This window comes from Podarcis erhardii, assembly GCF_964252035.2.
Source record: "Podarcis erhardii genome assembly, chromosome: 3".
Lineage (NCBI taxonomy): Eukaryota > Metazoa > Chordata > Lepidosauria > Squamata > Lacertidae > Podarcis > Podarcis erhardii.
The window spans coordinates 110776831-110797505 of NC_138507.1; the positions used below are offsets into that span (position 1 = coordinate 110776831).

Genomic DNA, 20675 nt, shown 5'->3' on the forward strand with positions numbered 1-20675 from the left:
CACATTATATTACTTTCCGAAGCATATTGATTGATAAAATGGTATCAGCTGTTACTCTTATTACATTACCTACTATCACTCACCCAGGGTTTCCTCAGCACAGCACGATAAAGGCAGAAGCGTTATGAAAGGCAGATGATTTTTTAAAAATACGATGACAATCACAGCAACAAAAAGGAGAGCTAGGAGTTTATGGGAGAACAATTAGACATCCTTTTATCATAAGTCAACAAATGGTTCATTCATGCTTCTGAAAAGCAATATTTTTAATGTTGCACATTCCTTGTGGAGATGGTTCACACAACATGCTGTCTTATACACCAAAGCAGTCCTAAGCCTTCCTCAGAAATGCACTCCATGTAGACAACTGCAAAATGTGAAAGAGGTGAGGACAGCTATTTATTCTGTTATTTATTTCCCACCTGAGTGTACACACTAAAGGCAGCTTATAGCAGAGCAGCCTAAAATCTGAAACAACAATAACCAGTTTCAAGCAGTGGAAGACAAGGAGATGAACTAAAAACACTTGGCATATTATTGCTTGAAATCCTTTAAAGATGCACCCGGTGCCTCTTTCTGCTGGTTAAAAAGGTGACACTTTTTGGAAAATTTAATCCAGGGCCCTGGAGCCTAGCCTTGCTCCTACCTAGAGCTGATTATACTTCCCCTACATAGAATATTTGGTCCTTCCTCCTTTATCTCAATAAATGTGTGCAGAAGCGCCTCATATCAAGAGGCGCTCTCTTAATTATAAAGTCTGCATGAATTACTGAGGGAAAATATGGCTACCAGTAATTTCCAATATCACAACAGCACTTTTTATAGCATCTGTAATTATGGTCAGCCATATCTGTTCACCTAAGATGCAGTTCATCTTGTAGCAATGTTTTCTGCCTGACTATGTACCTGGGAGGGTTTGGTCTGAATACCATGTATTTTTTTACCTCGCTTTTACACACAAAGCTCTATAATGGCTGTTAGGATCAACAAGACTGGGACTATTATATAAAAATAACACTCTATATTGGGAAGGGCACCAACAATGGTTTTGAAGGGAGGTGCTATTTGTATCTATGTGCAAAGAGCACAGAGACACACTAGAACACACAAACATGCACAAATGCAAAGCTCCTTGTAAAATTCAGGAATGAAACCTCTCTCTCTCTCTCTCTCTCACACACACACACACACAAACACATGTCATAATATATAGGCAAGGCAATACCCACAAACTGTGTCCAACATAATAATGGGCATTCCAGTAGAATGAAATAATTTAACAATTTTAAACAAGCAATTTGCTTTATAGTTTTACAGTGTAGTCTTCAAATGATCTTGGATGGCTCCTTTCTTATTTCTAGAACTTTTCATTTAATCCATCCCGGAAACATATTTTTGCGCCTCTAAACAAAGCAGGCAAAGAATACCGAACCTCAAATATATACATTTTGAGACACATATCATATATAATATCAATATAGCCAACCTTATTCCTTCTAACAGCATTCTTAGGATGTCTCTGTGTGAGTGAGTGCACAACACAACACTGACACCTTACGTATCTGAGCTCTAATAATAATAATAATAATAATAATAATAATAATAATAATAATTTATTATTTATACCCCGCCCATCTGGCTGGGCCTCCCCAGCCACTCTGGGCAGCTTCCAAAAGAATATTAAAATACTATGATACATCAAACATTAAAAGCTTCCCTAAACAGGGCTGCCTTCAGATGTCTTCTAAAAGTCTGGTAGTTGTTGTTCTCTTTGACATCTGATGGGAGGGCATTCCACAGGGAGGGCGCCACCACCGAAAAGGCCCTCTGCCTGATTCCCTGTAACTTGACTTCTCGCAGTGAGGGAACCGCCAGAAGGCCCTCGGTGCTGGACCTCAGCGTCCGGGCAGAACGATGGGGGTGGAGACGCTCCTTCAGGTATACTGGACCGAGGCCGTTTAGGGCTTTAAAGGTCAGCACCAACACTTTGAATTGTGCTCGGAAACGTACTGGGAGCCAATGTAGGTCTTTCAAGACCGGTGTTATATGGTCTCGGCGGCCGCTCCCAGTCACCAGTCTGGCTGCTGCGTTCTGGATTAGTTGTAGTTTCCGGGTCACCTTCAAAGGTAGCCCCACGTAGAGTGCATTGCAGTAGTCCAAGCGGGAGATAACCAGAGCATGCACTACTCTGGTGAGGCAGTCCACAGGCAGATAGGGTCTCAGCCTGCGTACCAGATGGAGCTGGTACACAGCTGCCCTGGACACGGATTTAACCTGTGCCTCCATGGACAGCTGTGAGTCCAAAATGACTCCCAGGCTGCGCACCTGGTCCTTCAGGGGCACAGGTACCCCATTCAGGACAGGGAGTCCTCCACACCTGCCCGCCTCCTGTCCCCCAGAAACAGTACTTCTATCTTGTCAGGATTCAATCTCAATCTGTTAGCCACCATCCATCCTCCAACCGCCTCCAGACACTCACACAGGACCGTCACCGCCTTCACTGGTTCTGATTTGAAAGAGAGGTAGAGCTGGGTATCATCCGCATACTGATGAACACCCAGCCCAAACCCCCTGATGATCTCTCCCAGCGGCTGCATGTAGATGTTGAAAAGCATGGGGGAGAGGACAGAACCCTGAGGCACCCCACAAGTGAGAGCCCAGGGGTCTGAACACTCATCCCCCACCACCACTTTCTGAACACGGCCCAGGAGGAAGGAGCGGAACCACTGTATGACAGTGCCCCCAGCTCCCAGCCCCTCCAGACGGTCCAGAAGGATGTTATGGTTGATGGTATCAAACGCCGCTGAGAGATCCAGCAGAACTAGGAAACAGCTCTCACCTTTGTCCCTGTCCCGCCGGAGATCATCAACCAGTGCGACCAAGGCAGTTTCAGTCCCATGATGAGGCCTGAATCCCGACTGGAAGGGATCCAAATGGAGGGCGCCACTACCGAGAAGGCCCTCTGCCTGGTTCCCTGTCAACTGTATTTTGAAGAAGGGATTTCACTAGCCATTTCAAGGCTAGATTTTGAAATTTTGTGCATCAGATAAGCATCTGAAAACAGCAAAAGGAGCGTGAAAATCAATTGCAATGCATGAGTGAAATGCTATAGACAGGCTTCCTTTGAGAAGCAGGCAATTTTAGATCCTATGTGCATTGTATTCTTGCAATGGGAAAGGCGTTCAGCAGAAAATAGCATTGCCTATTTCTGAACAAGTTGTGGCAAGAGACCAGTAATTAATGATAACAAAAATCTGTACAGATCAAGACAAGGAAACAAATATGGCTTCCATTTAGGAACTGCACATTTGAATAAGTGAGAAGGACCCCTGCTAGGATCAGATGGTGTGGGGGTCCAATTTGAATTTCTCAGCAGTTTTTAAGTGTTTGTTTGCAACATAATTGCAATACCAGTTCTTAAAATCCAGAAGTAGAATTAAAGTCACATTAATATTCTATATCTCCTGATGCTCACAATCCAGTTGTTGTTGTTGTTGTTACAGTGGGTTTTTTTAAGGTGATAATAATCTGAAGGCCTTTCCGGATTTTTTTTTTGGGGGGGGAGGGAATGCAGCTGCATTCACACAGCAGTTTATTTCATTTCCCCCATGTTTCCCTAATTGCTAATTTCTGCATTTTTAAAAAAAAGCTTTTCATGTTATGCAAAAGCCATTTTGGAAAACCAATGGGAAGTGGTGCGTGTTTAGCACTCATTTCCATGTTACTGTATTTCATTTCAAAGGAGGGGTGTTCATCTAATACTGGCTCATTTGAAACTTTATAGAACCTTTATCCTCAATAATAATGGAATTCACAGGTGGGGAAAACTTTCATTTCTACATATCTTTGTTACTTGAGAAGGCAAATCTTTGTATGAGCAATGGCGGACCTTTGCGTCTCAGATTTCAGTGGCGCCCTGTGCAACGTCAGAATCTGGAGACCCCAACTCTTGCCCTCTATTGGACATTATAGTCCTGGCACATGCTGCGGAACCCCAGAAGCTCCACACCTGGTGCAACAGAACTGCTCATGCTCCCCTAGATGCCTCTTTGGTAAGAGTCAATACTTTATTATTCCTTTGGAGCTGTGCTGTATCTTTGTACTTTTATCCTTCCAGGCTGTGGTGCTTTACAGCGGACATTTTGTATTCTTTGGTTTTCTTCTATTTTGCTAAGTTTGCAATAAAATATTAAATGTGAAAAAGATAATAATAATAATAATAATAATAATACAGTGGACACTTGGGTTGCGAACGTGATCTGGGCGGGATGCACGTTCGCAACCCACAGCGGCGCATCTGCGCACGCACGGGTTGCGATTCGGCACTTCTGCACATGCACAAAGTGTGATTATTGCTTCTGGGCATGTGCAACTGCCGAAACCCAGAAGAAACTCGTTCCGGTACTTTCAAGTTTTTGCGGTCCGTAACCCAAAAAAACGCAACCTGAAACATCTGTAACCCAAGGTATGACTGTAACAACAACAACAACAACAACAACAACAACAACAACAACAACAACAACTCTTATGTCAATTGTATTTTGACATAATACAAAATTTTTCAATGCTCATAAGAATGAACAGAGGAAAGGGAAAGTAGTTGTAGGATAACACTGCCTTTCAAGTTGCTACTATCATTTAAAAATGTTACTCAGAAATCTTGACTGTATTTAGATTGCATTCTGCACTGTGTGAAATGTCCAGGATGTTCCATCTGTATGCTTTTGCATGCACACTAACACAATATGCACAAAGTTGTCATGCTTTAACCTCGTATATGTAGAATATTTAACTTGAAATTATTTCAACAGAAGTGTCTAGTGCTGTGCTAAGCTCTCAAAGGATGAAAGTGTAGCCCAATTTTTAAGTGTGTGCACGGGGAGAAACTTACTGGCAAAAAAGGCTATTTTACATTTTAGGTTACAGATAGGTAGCCGTGTTGGTCTGCCATAGTCAAAACAAAACAAATTCCTTCCAGTAGCACCTTAAAGACCAACTAAGTCAGTTCTTGGTATGAGCTTTCGTGTGCATGCACACTTCTTCAGATACACACTTCTTCTGTGTATCTGAAGAAGTGTGCATGCACACGAAAGCTCATACCAAGAACTGACTTAGTTGGTCTTTAAGGTGCTACTGGAAGGAATTTGTTTTGTTTTTACATTTTAGGGATTGGCATGATTTTCTAGGGCACTGGAAGCAAAAAAGAAAGGTAGTTCCCAATGGGGACAATAGTTTGTGTCACAAATGGGGCATTCTGGAAATTCAAAACAGTGCTATGAGCTCGATGGAGTTTTGAAGAGCTCTGGTAAATCTACTACTAACTCCAAAAAATCTGCCCTAAAATCACTGGATTCCCTCTGCCTATTTTGCAGTAAATGGGACTGTAAAATTGAGGATGTGTCATGTCACCCAGCCATTTATGTCTGATTTACGGGGTAAGAACAAGACCCTTGCAATTAAAATATGCACACATTTCAAAGCATGTAAGGAGAAAAGCGAAGATAATGTTAAGTTCTTATAGAGATTGAAGAGTTAATCTGGAAACATCCTGTTTGCTATACAGATCTCCATTTGCAACACTGTAATGTGAACTGCTCTCTGTAATGGCCTTACATGTACTCTTAATTACAGGAAGGCATTGCCACTAGAGTAGAAAAAATGACTAGAGTCAAGTTTCTCCGCTTTTAAGTAAAACGAGAACTCTCTGCTATGCCCAATCAACAGAATGCTCATGTCTTTTCCCTTTCTGCACTGGAAAGCATGTAATGTGAGTGCCATTTCAATGGGAAATGACTTTCACTTGGAAACTGGTGGGTGGCTGGTTGCCATAAGACACTGCCCCCAATCCCAGCTCTACCAGTGCTTCCCAAACCTAGGTCTCCAGCTGTTGTTGGACTACAACTCCCATCATCCCTGACTGCTGGTCCTGCTAGCTAGGGGTGATGGGAGTTGTAGTCTAACAACAGCTGGAGACCCAAGTTTGGGAAACACTGGTGTCCACTGATGGGCAGGAACATTGCAGGGTTTCAGGTAGCACAAGAGACGTCAGGGATCTTTAGCATGCTTCACCAATCAGCTATAGCCCTTCCCCATATGAAACACAAATAGATGGCAAGTTTTATACCATGCCATCAGTTTGCAAAGCAACTCGTTATCTTGGGGTTGAACCATTGATACCTGTCAACAAAACAGCTGTTGCCTACAGTACCCTACAATATTCCACTCTGTCCTAAATTATATTTTATCAAGTACATAGGAACTGCAGAAAGTGGGCATTGGGGAATCTGGAGTGCAACCTCAAAACGCTGAAGCACATGCCAAGGCAAGGGGGTGTGTATTGGTGCGTACGTGCAAGGCCAGCAAGCAAATGGATGTTTCTGACTACTGGGTACAGAGCATCTGCATCAGCAAGCTAAGCTCAGTTGAGCAGATCACATTCAGAATGGCACACAAATTGGGTGTATGTACGCATAGACCAGAAATTGCATTCATATGCATATAGAAATATGCATTCCCTCCCTCCACAGCTGGATCTGGGAAACACATAAGAAATGAGTACTGAAATTTGTATGCATGCAGATTTATTTTGCCAGGAAGGAATTATTAGATTATTTCACTGCAAATTTCAGTTCAAGAGAAATTCTGGAGCTTCTCTAGTTTAAACCATTTCCTTTTTCTGTTTCATTTCTAACCCACTCATCTTCATTAGTTTCAATATTTAGTCACCAATATGTTGTACACTTTGTAGGTCCTTTCAGGAAGCTGTAACCTGATGTAGCTGGACTTCAGCTCCAATCACCCCTGGCCATTGGTGATGTTGGCTGAGGTGGATGGGAGCTGAACAACATCAGGAGGGCCACAGGTCCCCCAGTTTGGTACAAAGTGAAGAAACAGGCCTAGATTGTCATAGTTTTCTCTTTTTATAGTAACTACACTGGGAAATGTGTGAACAATTGATGCTCCATCTTCATCAGTATTTCCAAATTATTCAATAATTTGCCTTTTTAAATCATTATATTTCATTATTACTGTACTTAATAGCTTTGCTTAATTTGGAGCCAATCCAGTGTGATCTACAAATAGTTTGCCTATTTTTAATCACCGGAGAAAAAGGGTAGTCAACACAGTGCCCTCCAGATATTGCTGCTCAGCACCAGATTTATAATTAATAATAATAATAATGCATATATTTATGTATTATTTATGGACCATAAAGAAGGCTGATTGCCGAAGAATTGATGCTTTTGAATTATGGTGCTGGAGGAGACTCTTGAGAGTCCCATGGACTGCAAGAAGATCAAACCGATCCATTCTGAAGGAAATCAGCCCTGAGTGCTCACTGGAAGGACAGATCCTGAAGCTGAGGCTCCAATATTTTGGCCACCTCATGAGAAGAGAAGACTCCCTGGAAAAGACCCTGATGTTGGGAAAGATGGAGGGCACAAGGAGAAGGGGACAACAGAGGACGAGATGGTTGGACAGTGTTCTCGAAGCTACCAGCATGAGTTTGACTAAACTGCGAGAGGCAGTGGAAGACAGGAGTGCCTGGCGTGCTCTGGTCCATGGGGTCACGAAGAGTCGGACACGACTAAATGACGAAACAACAACAATGTATTTATACAGGTCAGTATATGAGTAAACTGTACCTAAATGAACTGTTGTGAAAATAAGAAATAGGGGAAGAACCAAATGTTGCCCTTGCTCGAGGCACCATGTTACCAAAGACCACCTAGAACTTCCTGACCATTGACCACGTTGGCTGGGGCTGCTAGGAGCTGAGAACAGTTGCATATGCCCATGCCTTGCATTTCTTTTATTCTGGCCACAATATTATTTTGATGCAAGATGCAAGTTTACTGAGATGCCTGTAGCGATATGGACATAATTCTCACTGTATATATTTTTAAATCAGTGTACCTTAACTATAATTATTATTATTCCAAATGCACCGCTTTGTAAATTAAATTTTGAGAAAAGGTCTATAAATATTACAAAATAAATTAGGCTACTGGTGATGATCCCAAAATCTACTACTCCTTTTTTATTATCGGCACTCTTTATCCTAGGGGTGGGCCTGGGCATAATGTGGGAAATGTATCACTATCAAATTGCAATCTCTTCAACAAGAATTTGACATTCAGCAAATCTTAAATTTTCTACAAGCCTTCATTTTAGCCCCGGGATCATTAGACTTATTCTACAAAATGAACAATTCTGCCTGCCTAAGGCTGCAAGCAAGGGCTAATAAAAATCAAATGTGTTTCTTCCTCCAGTTGCCAGTACAGAGGTACCTCAGGTTACAGACTCCACTAACCCAGAAATAGTGCTTCAGGTTAAGAACTTTGCTTCAGGATGAGAACAGAAATCATGCTCCGGCGGCACAGCAGCAGCAGGAGGCACCATTAGCTAAAGTGGTGCTTCAGGTTAAGAACAGTTTCAGGTTAAGAACAGACCTCCGGAACGAATTAAGTACTTAACCTGAGGTACCACTATACTGAGTTTATCCACAATGCAGTGCATATTCCCCAACAGTGTCAAAACTATGCATCTCAGAGAACATCCGTGCATTAAACAGAACTGGCTTAAAATGATCCTAAATGTTTTCAAGTTTCAGTCCTGCTCCTCTGAAAACTTGAGGGTCCATACTTAAATGTCCAGCTCTTTCAATCCCTTAGGTCTTGAATTCAGAGGGGAAATTATAACTTTAAAATATCACATTCACAGATATATTCATAATACATGCTGGTTCCCTGCCTCAGGGCTTAATATTAAGATACATTTCAGAGGCTGCCATTTAAAGTAAAAAAAAAAAAGGGAGATTATTTGAAAACCCAACATAAATTCTAGATTCTGCCAGGCAGCTTGCTCCCTTTGCTGTAATTACATCCCTGGCACTATGCTATCCAGTGGTTTTCTACTTCCTAACATAAAACCTTTAAGTGGGATGGGGGAGTTTACACAACAGCTGTGAGCTGAAAGTGAATGGACAAATTTGGGCCTACGTGTTCCTAATAAATGGTAAAAGCTAAAGGACCCCTGGGCAGTTAAGTCCAGTCAAAGTTGTCTATGGGGTTGCGGCTCTCATCTCGCTTTCAGGCTGAGGGAGCCAGCGTTTGTCCACAGACAGCTTTCCATGTCATGTGGCCAGCATGACCAAACGGCTACTGGCGCATGGAAGACCATGACGAGTGCCAGAGTGCACGGAAATGCCATTTACCTTCCCACCGCAGCAGTACCCATTTTTCTACTTGCACTGGTATGCTTTTGAACTGCTAGGTTGGCAGGAACTGGGACAGAGCAACGGGAGCTCACTCCGTCATGGGGATTCGAACCACTAACCTTCCAATCAGCAAGCCCAAGAGTCTCAGTGGTTTAGACCACAGAGCCACCCACATCCCATGTCACTAATAACATTTATCTATCTATGACATCCACCCAAGCCATAGCAAAAGTGGAGTGTCTTTGATTTTAAAAAGCCCTTCTTCAGCACCATGAATATGGCCAACAGTACTAGTATACAGTGGTACCTCGGGTTACATACGCTTCAGGTTACATACGCTTCAGGTTACAGACTCCGCTAAGCCACAAGTAGTGCTTCAGGTTAAGAACTTTGCTTCATTATGAGAACAGAAATCTTGCTCCGGCAGCGCGGCAGCAGCAGGAGGCCCCATTAGCTAAAGTGGTGCTTCAGGTTAAGAACAGTTTCAGGTTAAGTATGGACCTCCGGAATGAATTAAGTACTTAACCCGAGGTACCACTGTATAGTCGAAGCTACCAGCATGAGTTTGACCAAACTGCAGGAGGCAGTGGAAGACAGGAGTGCCTGGCATGCACTGGTCCATGGGGTCACGAAGAGTCGGACACAACTAAACAACTAAACAACAACTAGTATATAGATGAGATATGCAGCAATGACAGCACTGAAAGGCAGGACTCATCAATGACACCTGGCTGGGTGGGAAGTCTGTTTAGTGCTGAAATGATGGCTTTGCCTGTTCACCTGGTTGGTGCTGATGGATCCACTAAAACTGAGAAACTTAGAAACAAACTGTTCTGAAAATCCCTATTTCAGCCTAAAGTTTAATTTGGTCATTTTTCTAAGGTTCCGTCTTCATTGAATCAGCACTCTACGGAACAGCAGATAATGTCTGGTTCTGCAACACCCCCACTTATGTCCACATGGTTTTGGAATGAATACTGAAGATATTTTTACCTAGTCCTCCACAAAAACTCCTAAATTATTAAGGCTTATATTATATAGACGTCGTTCTTCCCGGTAATGTTCATAAAAAGTTATGGGTCCAGGAGATGCTAAAATAGCTCCTTTCCATTCCTTGGAGCTTTTTCATCTTTGCTAACCTTTCCCCATACATGGCTTGAAGTCCGAAAGTCCAGAGAGAGTGGCTCCAACAATACTGATTCTGAATTTGTGCTGTTCTCAATATTTTTGTATCCCGCAGTCCAGGATGTTTGAAGAGCTCACTTAGCCTGAAGTAAGTTATTGTCTACAGCTGGCATTAGGGATGCGGGTGGCTCTGTGGGCTAAACCACAGAGCCTAGGACTTGCCAATCAGAAGGTTGGCGGTTCGAATCCCCACGACGGGGTGAGCCCCTGTTGCTCGGTCCCTGCTCCTGCCCACCTAGCAGTTCAAAAGCACGTCAAAGTGCAAGTAGATAAATAGGTACCGCTCCAGTGGGAAGGTAAACGGCATTTCCATGCGATGCTCTGGTTCGCCAGAAGCAGCTTACTCATGCTGGCCACATGACCCGGAAGCTGTATGCCGGCTCCCTCAGCCAATAAAGCGAGATGAGCGCTGCAACCCCAGAGTCGGTCACGACTGGACGTAATGGTCAGGGGTCCCTTTACATTTTTACAGCTGGCATCAGCATCATTTAGCATTTATCAGTGTGTGTAGCTCAGTTTTGCCCACAACCCAACCACCTTAGTTTGCTACAATTTAGCAATTCACCATTTCATCACCACCCTAGCTTCATTTTGCTTTTTGCTTTCCAACTGAAGCACAACATCCCATAGAAACTGAGCATGCCCAGTCCTTAACGGCTGATTGTTTGACTTTCTTATGCCCCCTTACTTTTTTAAAAAGTTGGGAGGTTGTTTGGGGGGGGGTTCATCCTTTGGTAAAACACACTGACATCTCCCTCTTGTTTCTCAGTTGCCACTTTTTGTTTCCATTTCTTTTGGCACTTGCCACCAGATCAGTATTAGAAGGAATATGATTTGGCGGGGGGGCAGAAGTCCTGGATTCAGCCCCTGGCATCTCCTGTCAAACAGCTACAGAAAGCAAGAAGACCTCGGGGAGCCACTGCCAGTCTGAGAAGACAACAGGGAACAATGGTTTGGCTTTGTGTATGGTGGCTTCTTAAGGTTCAGTCTATTTTATGCTGTGAGAAATATCCCAGGTATAAAATGACCTATAAAGGTTATGGGCCTATCTGTATTGCAGAGGCATAAGATGGCAAGTGTAACATTATTGGGCATTTAAAGAAATGTAAAACTCCATACAGCAAAGTGTAACTATATTTAAAAACTACTGTTGATAGGTATCACTATGCCAAAAGATAAAGGGTGGAGACCTGGAGGTATGGAGAAGACTAAAATTATCCCTCTGGGGGAGAATTTCAATGATCAAGATGTCAGTGCTACCAAAGATGTTATTCCTATTTCAGATGATACCAATATTAAAAGGGGCGGCGATATTTAAAGAATGGCAAAGGATGATCTCAAGATATATCTGGCAGGGCAAAAAGCCGAGAATTAAATATAAACTACTAACAGATGCAAAAGAAAGAGGAGGCTTTGCCCTGCCAGATTTGAAGTTATACTATGAAGCATCATGTCTTTGCTGGATAAAAGAATGGATTAAACTTAAAAATACAAAGCTCCTGGATTTGGAAGGATTTGACAACAGATTTGGATGGCATGCGCACCTTTGGAAAGAAAAGAAAAAGGGTTACAAATCATTTGAAAACCATATCTTCCGGAGATCGCTATTGGAAGTTTGGGACAGATACAAAAACATATTAGAAATGGGGGTTCCACATTGGTTATCCCCATTAGAGGTTATAGGTGTCAAAAAAACCAATATGAGAAGTGATTGGATTACCTATGGAGATTTGGTGGTGAAGGAAGGGGGGAAGTGGAGATTGAAACCATACGAACAAGTAAAAGAACATGTTTATGACTGGCATTATGAAATGTTTAAAAAGGATGTGAAAGAAAAAGGGTATAAAGAAAAAGACTCAAAATTTCAAACAGAAATTGTCAATAATGATTGTAAGATAATTTCCAAAATGTATAAAATTTTGTTGGAATGGCATACAATGGATGAGGAAGTAAAAGTGGTCATGATTCAATGGGCCAAAGATTTAGGATATAACATAGAAATGGATGATTGGCAAAGAATATGGAATGAAAACCTGAAGTTTACAGCATGTATCACATTAAAAGAAAATGTTATGAAGATGGCATATAGATGGTATATGACACCAGTAAAATTAGCAAAAATGTACAAAACTTGCAATAAATGTTGGAAATGTAATGAGAAAGAAGGTACATTTATGCATATGTGGTGGGATTGTAAGAAAGTAAGGGGGTTCTGGGAGATGATATATAACGAACTAAAGAAAATGCTAAAATATAGCTTTGTTAAGAAACCAGAAACCTTCCTGCTGGGAATAACAAGAACGGACATAAATAGGAGAGACTGTAAACTTTTTCAGTATGCAATAACAGCAGCAAGAACATTGTTGGCCCAAAAATGGAAACAGGAAGAAGTACCGACTTTGGAAGAATGGAGAACAAAATTAACAGATTATGCAGAACTGGACAAATTAACTGGGAAAATTAGATTCCAAAAGGATCATAGGTTTTTTGAGGACTGGAGAAAATTTACAGAGTATTTGAAAACTGTATGTGAGGAATGTACAACGCTAGTGTGCTTTAAAGAAGCTTTGTGAAAATATAAGGAATATTGTAAGAAAGTAAATAAGGACAGAAATATAGTATCTAATGGCAATATTGAAACTAAGGAATGTGAAGATAGGATTTTAACCACGAATGATTGTCAGAGAAGTTGAGGGAGGTCCAATAAGCTAAAATATGTGATGTGTAAACTGGTATGATTGGAGTTTTTCATGGAATTTTTTTTTTTTTTAAAAAAAATTATATTCAGAGAAAAAAAAAAGATAAAGGGTGGTTTTTTTGTTTTGTTATTAAATGCATGTTTATAACCATAATACCTGGGATCAAGGCCACAAGGGCTATTTCTTCAGTGTACTGCCTGTTACAGGAAGCAGTTGTACAGTAACTAGGGTTGATTTGACTCACTCAGGTGAATTCAGAGCTTAATAACTAGTCTGGTGCATGGATAGCCTCCAAGTCGTTTAATCAAACAGGCTCCTCAAACTCAACCCACTGGTGCAGGATGTTCCTGGCATTATTTAAAAAGCTACACTCCCTGCAAAACAATATTATAAAAAGTATTGTTCTATATCATGGTGGAAAGTGTAAATGGTTGAAACATATTAGGACTTTCCCCCCATTATTCTTTTGTCTTTATAGCCACCTTTAAAACAAATGGCGTCACATTAGTAAGAGCAACAATATTTTTAAAAGGTGAATTTTACATAAGGGTAATACTAGGAATTATTAGCAATTGTTTTCTGTTTCGAGAAAGAGGGGGGATGTTCATAAAGACAATTTTACCCAATCTCTATGAATATAGAGAAAATAAAATAAAAAGAGCTAAAAAAATCTCCATGGAGTTGTAAGCCTTCTGCATTTCACAGAATATTTCAATATTGCCATACTTTACAGCATTATCAGTTAAACAGTTCCAGTTACAGATAGGTAGCCGTGTTGGTCTGCCATGGTCAAAACAAAATAAAAAAATTCCTTCCAGTAGCACCTTAAAGACCAACTGAGTTAGTTCTAGGTATGAGCTTTCATGTGCATGCACACTTCTTCAGATACCAACACTTCTTCAGATACCACACTTCTTCAGATATCTGAAGAAGTGTGCATGCACACGAAAGCTCATACCTAGAACTAACTCAGTTGGTCTTTAAGGTGCTACTGGAAGGAATTTTTTTATTTAGTTAAACAGTTATTTGACTATTTTCACTTACAGCTTTTAATAAATAACCTTGGTAGATATTGCTACATTTCACGCTGGATTCTTTATTAAAAATTATCTGACAATCTGTTCTGATTTTACTGTTCTTGCACTTTTTCTGAAGTAATGTTCATTTGAATCCACTTAAGAATAATTTTCTCATAATTTCTGTTACATCCAGGACTGAATGACTAGCCACTGATAGGCTTGTTCTCCATGAATCTGTCTAATCCCCCTTTTAAAACCATATAAACTAGTGAATTCTCTAAATGAATTATATGCACTGTGTGAAGGTAGACTTCTTTTTTCTGTCCTGAATCTCCTGCCAATCAGCTTTGCTGGAGGAACCCAAGTTCTAGCACCGTGAGAGAAAGAGCAAAACTACTTTCTCTACTTTCTTTTACAAATCTTTATCATGTCACAAACCAGTATTTCCTTTTAGACGGTTAGGCATTGGAATGTTTTGTTGGTGTGTGGAAGGGCAAGGTGTGGCCATCGCCTACTCCTTCAATTTTGGGTATTCCGTTAAAGGAATCCGGCGGTCGTGGATCCTGTCCGATGCCTGTGTGGCGGGGGGCCATGGAACGACCCTCGGTGACATCAGGGGAGAGCTTATAGTTGCATTAGCATCAACAGGCTCCCCCGACTGGTGGTTAACCCCTCTTCAGACTCACCCCTCTCTGAGTGGGTGGAGTCAAATCTTCCGTGGTCCAGTGCCTAAGCCAATACCTCCTCACATGCTGTAATCAATAAAGTTGTAGTCTTTTCTTGCCCATTAACCTTATACACTGTGTCCACGTGTCTTTATTCCACCAAGTGGGGATCGGGCCCTCAAATCACAATTTCCTTTTATAATGTAGCAAAAAACACAACACCTCAGCACCTTTCCTCACAAGAAAAGTGGGTGCCCCACACTGCTGATTTTTAAGTTTGGATTGCTTTTACACCTTTCCCATCTTTATTATATCCATCTCTGCTGTATATATTATTTCAAAGATGCAACAACATACTTCAAAGGTTTATTTTTGACCCCTTTCCTACTGGTCCTTTTTCACTGAGCTATCCACCAAGACCAATCATAAATGCACTAGCTATCCTTAGGACAAGCATCTATCTTTTGCCCTTCCATCAGCAATATTGAGCTGTCCAGGATCCCCTTTGAGGCCAGAGGTTTAAGTCAACCCTTCTATTGCTGGAAATCAGAAATATATTATTAATAACGGACATAAATTATGAAGGATGGGGTGACTCTATAGATTGCCAGTGAAGTATATTTTTGGACAGCCGTCCTCTCTCAGAAATACTTGGTATGTTAAATGAAAATAGTGCCTCAAAATGATATTTCTTCATGGATTTAAAAAAATAATCAAATCAATTTGTTTTGAATTGGCACTAACTTATTTTTTATGTTAGCAATAACATAACATAGCCACAGTAAAAATTCACCATCCTACTGTGCTAGAATTTGGAATGCATGGCATTGTATTTTATTTATTTATTTACACACACATACACACAACTTTATTGTGGTCCATAGACCCAAAATACACAGTACATTTTTAAAAAGAAAATTACATTGTTGCTGTTGTTTTAATTTCATTTTTGTATTATTCCCTTGTATTCAAGGATGCATAGTTGCACTTACCTTCACACTGATTTGAAGCCACTTTGTGTCCTTCCTAAAAGAGGCTCCTGGGAAGCCAGAGGGCCATTGCCGGAACAACTCTTGGGTTGGTGCAACGGGCTAAAATGTTTTAAATGGTTCTAATTTTGGTTCCTCTAATTAGTTTTTGTCGGGTTTATGTTGGTTAAATGTTTAGTTGGGGTTGGCAGTTATTTTAATTTGGGTATAACTGTAAACTGTTTATTGTTGTTATTGTTATTATTGGTTTCTATTGATTGATTTGTTTGTTGCTTGTATAGGATATTTTGTTTTGTTTTGTTGTTGTTTTTGTTTTTGATGCTTTGTTGTGTTTTTATATATGTTGTAAGCCACCCAGAGTGGCTGGGGAAACCCAGCAAGATGAGTGGGATATAAATTTAAAATCTATTATTATTATTATCATTATTATTATTATCATTAAATGTCCAAATCTGCTAGAAGAGGATGTGTTCCCTTTGTTATTCCCGAGCACAGTCAATAAAAAAAGCTGCTAAACTATTAATTAAATCTACAATAAGAAATGTGGTTAGGCAGCATGATATGCCGATTCTTCAGAAGTTTTTATTTCCCCCTTGATTGCATCCCCCCCCCCCAGCTCATGACATGGGATCGAAATGTTATTCCTGTGATCTAAGGGGCTGTAAATCATAGGGACCCCTCAACATTAGGTCCAGTCATAACCGACTCTGGGGTTGCGGCGCTCATCTTGCTTTATTGGCCAAGGGAGCCGGCGTTTGTCCGCAGACAGCTTCCGGGTCATGTGGCTAGCATGACTAAGCCGCTTCTGGTGAACGAGAGCAATGCACGGAAACACCATTTACCTTCCCGCCAGAGCGGTACCTATTTATCTACTTGCACTTTGATGTGATTTCGAACTGCTAGGTTGGCAGGAGCTGGGACAGAGCAACGGGAGCTCACCCCATCGCGGGGATTCGAACCGCCAACCTTCTGATCGGCAAGTCCTAGACTCTGTGGTTTAACCCACAGCGCCACCCACATCCCATATATATATATATATATATCCACACACACACATACATACACAGACAGAACTTTTGTTCTAACCCATTCCTAGTACAGTCCAAGGCAAATAAACTAAAATCTCATTATGTATAGAGGCATTACATTTGTAGTGCACAAATAGACCTAGGACTGTGTGCACACCCTACAGTTGAAACAACTGACTTCCTACCAATAATCCTAGAAACTATACTCTGTTAGGGATACTGGGATTTGTACAGTGGTACCTCGGGTTAAGAACTTTCCTTCAGGATGAGAATAGAAATCGTGCAGCGGCGGCGCAGCAGCAGCAGGAAGCCCCATTAGCTAAAGTGGTACCTCGGGTTAAGAACAGTTTCAGGTTAAGAACGGACATCAAGAATGAATTAAGTTCTTAACCCGAGGTACCACTGAACTTCTCTGAGAGGTAAACTACAGCTCCCAGGATTCTTTGGGGGAAGTCACGTGATTTAAATGTAAGGCATGTATGCTTCCTAAACCCATTGTCTATTACATTTCCCATTCTATTCCTGTTCTTTTTGTTTAATCTGACCTTGTTTCATGGCACAAGATATCAGGATGACTTTGCCAAATCATGTTTTCTGTCAAACAACTAATACAAGTACATTACCTATAAAGGTGGCAAGAAAAAAACTGATTTTGCAAACTGAATGCAGGTTTGCTTTTATAGGGGCAATAATCTAAAATTCTATATTGTGTGACAACTTTTTTAATGTTAGTCAGCTTTTCTGTTCTGTTCCTTGTGTACATTCAGGCTGCAACTTTATGTATGCTGATTTGCGAGTAAGCTCCATTAATTTCAGCGAGGCATCCTGAGTAAACATGAAGAGGAGGACTGGCCTGTCATTCTCCTGCCCTGTTATAACTCATGCTTTAAAACAAATAAATTGATCTGGTCTCAGTACATAAATAATACTGACCTACCTTGCAATGCTTTTTGTACGAGACAATGCATGTGAACATTCAGGAAGTGCCATTAAAAGTATATTATCACTAATAGGAATACCAATAACATATTAAAGAACAGCTATGGAATCTGATATAAATAGTTGGGTCCGTGAAGGTAGCAGCGCCCCATATTGCTACAGTAAACTCGGTATTTATAGCAGGCTATCTTTGCTTTTAAAAAAAAAACAACTGCTCAGTTATCTGCACAGTAATGAGCAGCACCTAAGGCGTGAAAAGAAAACTCATTAACAAATCCTCTTCCCATTATGCTATTCCACTTTATAAAGCAAGACTATGCAAGAAACACAGGCATATCATAAAACCCCATGAAGTTTAACGACCAGAAAGTCTTCTGATTAACTTTTATGGACGTACAATAGTGCCCAGTATATTTTAGGCGCTTCTATAAATAATGGTGGTGGTGAACGATGACTCCGTCATACAATAATCCAAAACACACCACTATGCAAACAGAACACCATATTCAGTTGGTGTTTTTTCTTGACCACTGAATAAACCCCACCGACAGTTTTGAAGTCTACAAAGACTCAGAGCCACTAAGGGCGAGGAAGAAACAACCGCTATAGGCAAGAGCTGCTGTGAGTCTTAAGCCTAATGAGGGGAACAGGTTGCACATGTCCCCTTCCTATTTTATTTTTGCTTCCCCTAATTAGTCACAAGAATGTAACCTAATCACAGAGTAATTCAAACCTTTGATTAATCAATACAAAGAGCTACCCATTGCTGTTATGCAATCAACCTTATTTGATATGGTTTTCATTAACAAATAGGATGCAAGGGCTGAGAGAGTAACAGCTCTCTGTGACTGGCTGGGAATCTTGTCTTTTGTCTGAATTTCTTTTTAATCAGCTGCAGTATTGCACATCGCAAGCAGTGTATTTCCCCCTGCAATCAGCATACACTGTGATGTTCTAACTGGGATAAAGAGTCTTTGCCACTGCCGTAATTAAAGACTTGTGATGAGCCTCTGAGGCTGCACCACACACTTACCTGGGAGTAAATCCCACTGATTTGAATAAATGTAGATCGAATAGGTCTGTAAATCTTAATAGCTGGCTAGATCAAAAAAACACCCATTCTTCCTTCACTTGAATGTGTTAATTGCACTTTTTTTGAAATAGTTTATGAGATTTACATGCATCTAGCATCAATATCAGAGTTTAATTTTAATGGAGGTGCAATTGTTTCATCTTTCTAATATGGAGTTGTGACATACTTCCATCCCTTTCTTTTGGTTCTTAATGTTCTTCTGCTTCTGTATCAATGTTTCTTAAAAACTTATTTGTTAGCTTGTTTTCATAACATGGATAGTGTTTCAGACAATTTCAACATTTGTAATTTCTGCTATTAACTGGATTCACATGCAGCCCTCTACATGTCTTCTCAAAAACAATCTCCAATTGTTTTAATGGGACTTGCTCCCAGGTCATTGCCATAGGATTGCAACCTCAATCTATCAATCAGTTACCATTGTGAATTAGGTCAGTGTACTGAAACAGGGACATCTAAACTCATCTAAGCCCTCCTTTAAGACCACATACTGCATTAAAACCAAGTATTTGCAAATAACACCAATACAAAGGCATTTCCTCAAGAGCCAATGATCTTATAGCACATATATTATTTGATCTATTACAGTTTCAACAGCATTTGTGAGTATATGTAATAAAAAAAGGCTTGAATGTTCAGTGCTAATAACAGAGAAGATGAAAGATAAAAAGCTGACAAATTAATAGGATGTGAAATGACTGAAAATCTAAGAACTGGACAGCAAAGGAAGGAAGTTTACATAATAAAAAGCACACCCACAAATTATGTCTCTTTTCTACAGCCAGTGAAACTTGATTAAAAGTGATAAAGGCAAATTACTCAGTCATTATAGACATATAGCCACTCAACAAGCACCATCATCTGGTCTTTGTCAGTTTGGAATCATTTCTACGTTCCATAGGAAGATTGTTTCCTTTAATTTTTATATGTGTACAGAAACATGTATTCTATCTCCTCATATGCTATCATTTATAACAGCTTTGACTGTCACTCCATGTCCAGCAAATGCAACAAAAATATTTCCTATCCATTTCAGAAAAACATCTGCAAAAAATTAGAAATGCAAATATTATTTATTTTAAAAAATAAATAAGGACCAGATGAAACCGCACTTAATTAATCCATGTTACCAAAAGGGATGGGCGCTGACAATGAGGATTCAGTTACTGACATGTTTGCAGGTTTGTTTTGGTTTGTTTTTAAAAAAGAAAAAAGAAAAAGGGGGAAGAATACAAGCAAGTCGCTTTTGCTTTCACCGTCTTCTGAGTTCTAGTTCTGAATACTGACCTCTGGAAATATTCCAGTCAAAATAATTCTACAGCTGCATATAGCCTTCATATGACAGACATATGAACTGGCTAAGTCCATTATTGCAAAATGACATTTATTCTGGTATGAAATTATAAATCCACTGCAATTCATACTCCTTGTCCATTAAGGAGCTGCACAAATAAATCATTGATATGGCTTCAAGCAATCTGATGATATTAATAAACCTACCTCCAAAGAAGAAGAACAAACACAATTTCTCCATTATCCTCATACAATGAATAAATCCCATCACCTCTCCTCCCATGCTTTCATACAATAATCAAACTAGGAGCAGCCAAATCCACAAATCTGTTAAGGCCAAATACTTGCTTTTGGAGTTATTTAATCTCATTTGGAATAAACAGGTTTAAAATCAAGTACTTCAGCTGACTGGAGTTGTGGATGAATTTGAAAGCCCGTTTCCTAATGGGAGAAACCCCATCAAGGATAATTTCAAGTTACCCATTCCCCATCTTTCCTTTTCTAAACCTAATTCTCCACATTCCCTTCCATGCGATCAAGTTCTG

General features: G+C 40.3%; 1 protein-coding gene across 30 annotated transcripts in view; it reads right to left on the minus strand.

Annotated features, from left to right (window-relative positions):
* Positions 1-20675, minus strand: part of NRXN1 (neurexin 1) — a 1006781-nt gene that overhangs the window by 975713 nt on the left and 10393 nt on the right. The gene's annotated exons all lie outside the window — the stretch shown is intronic.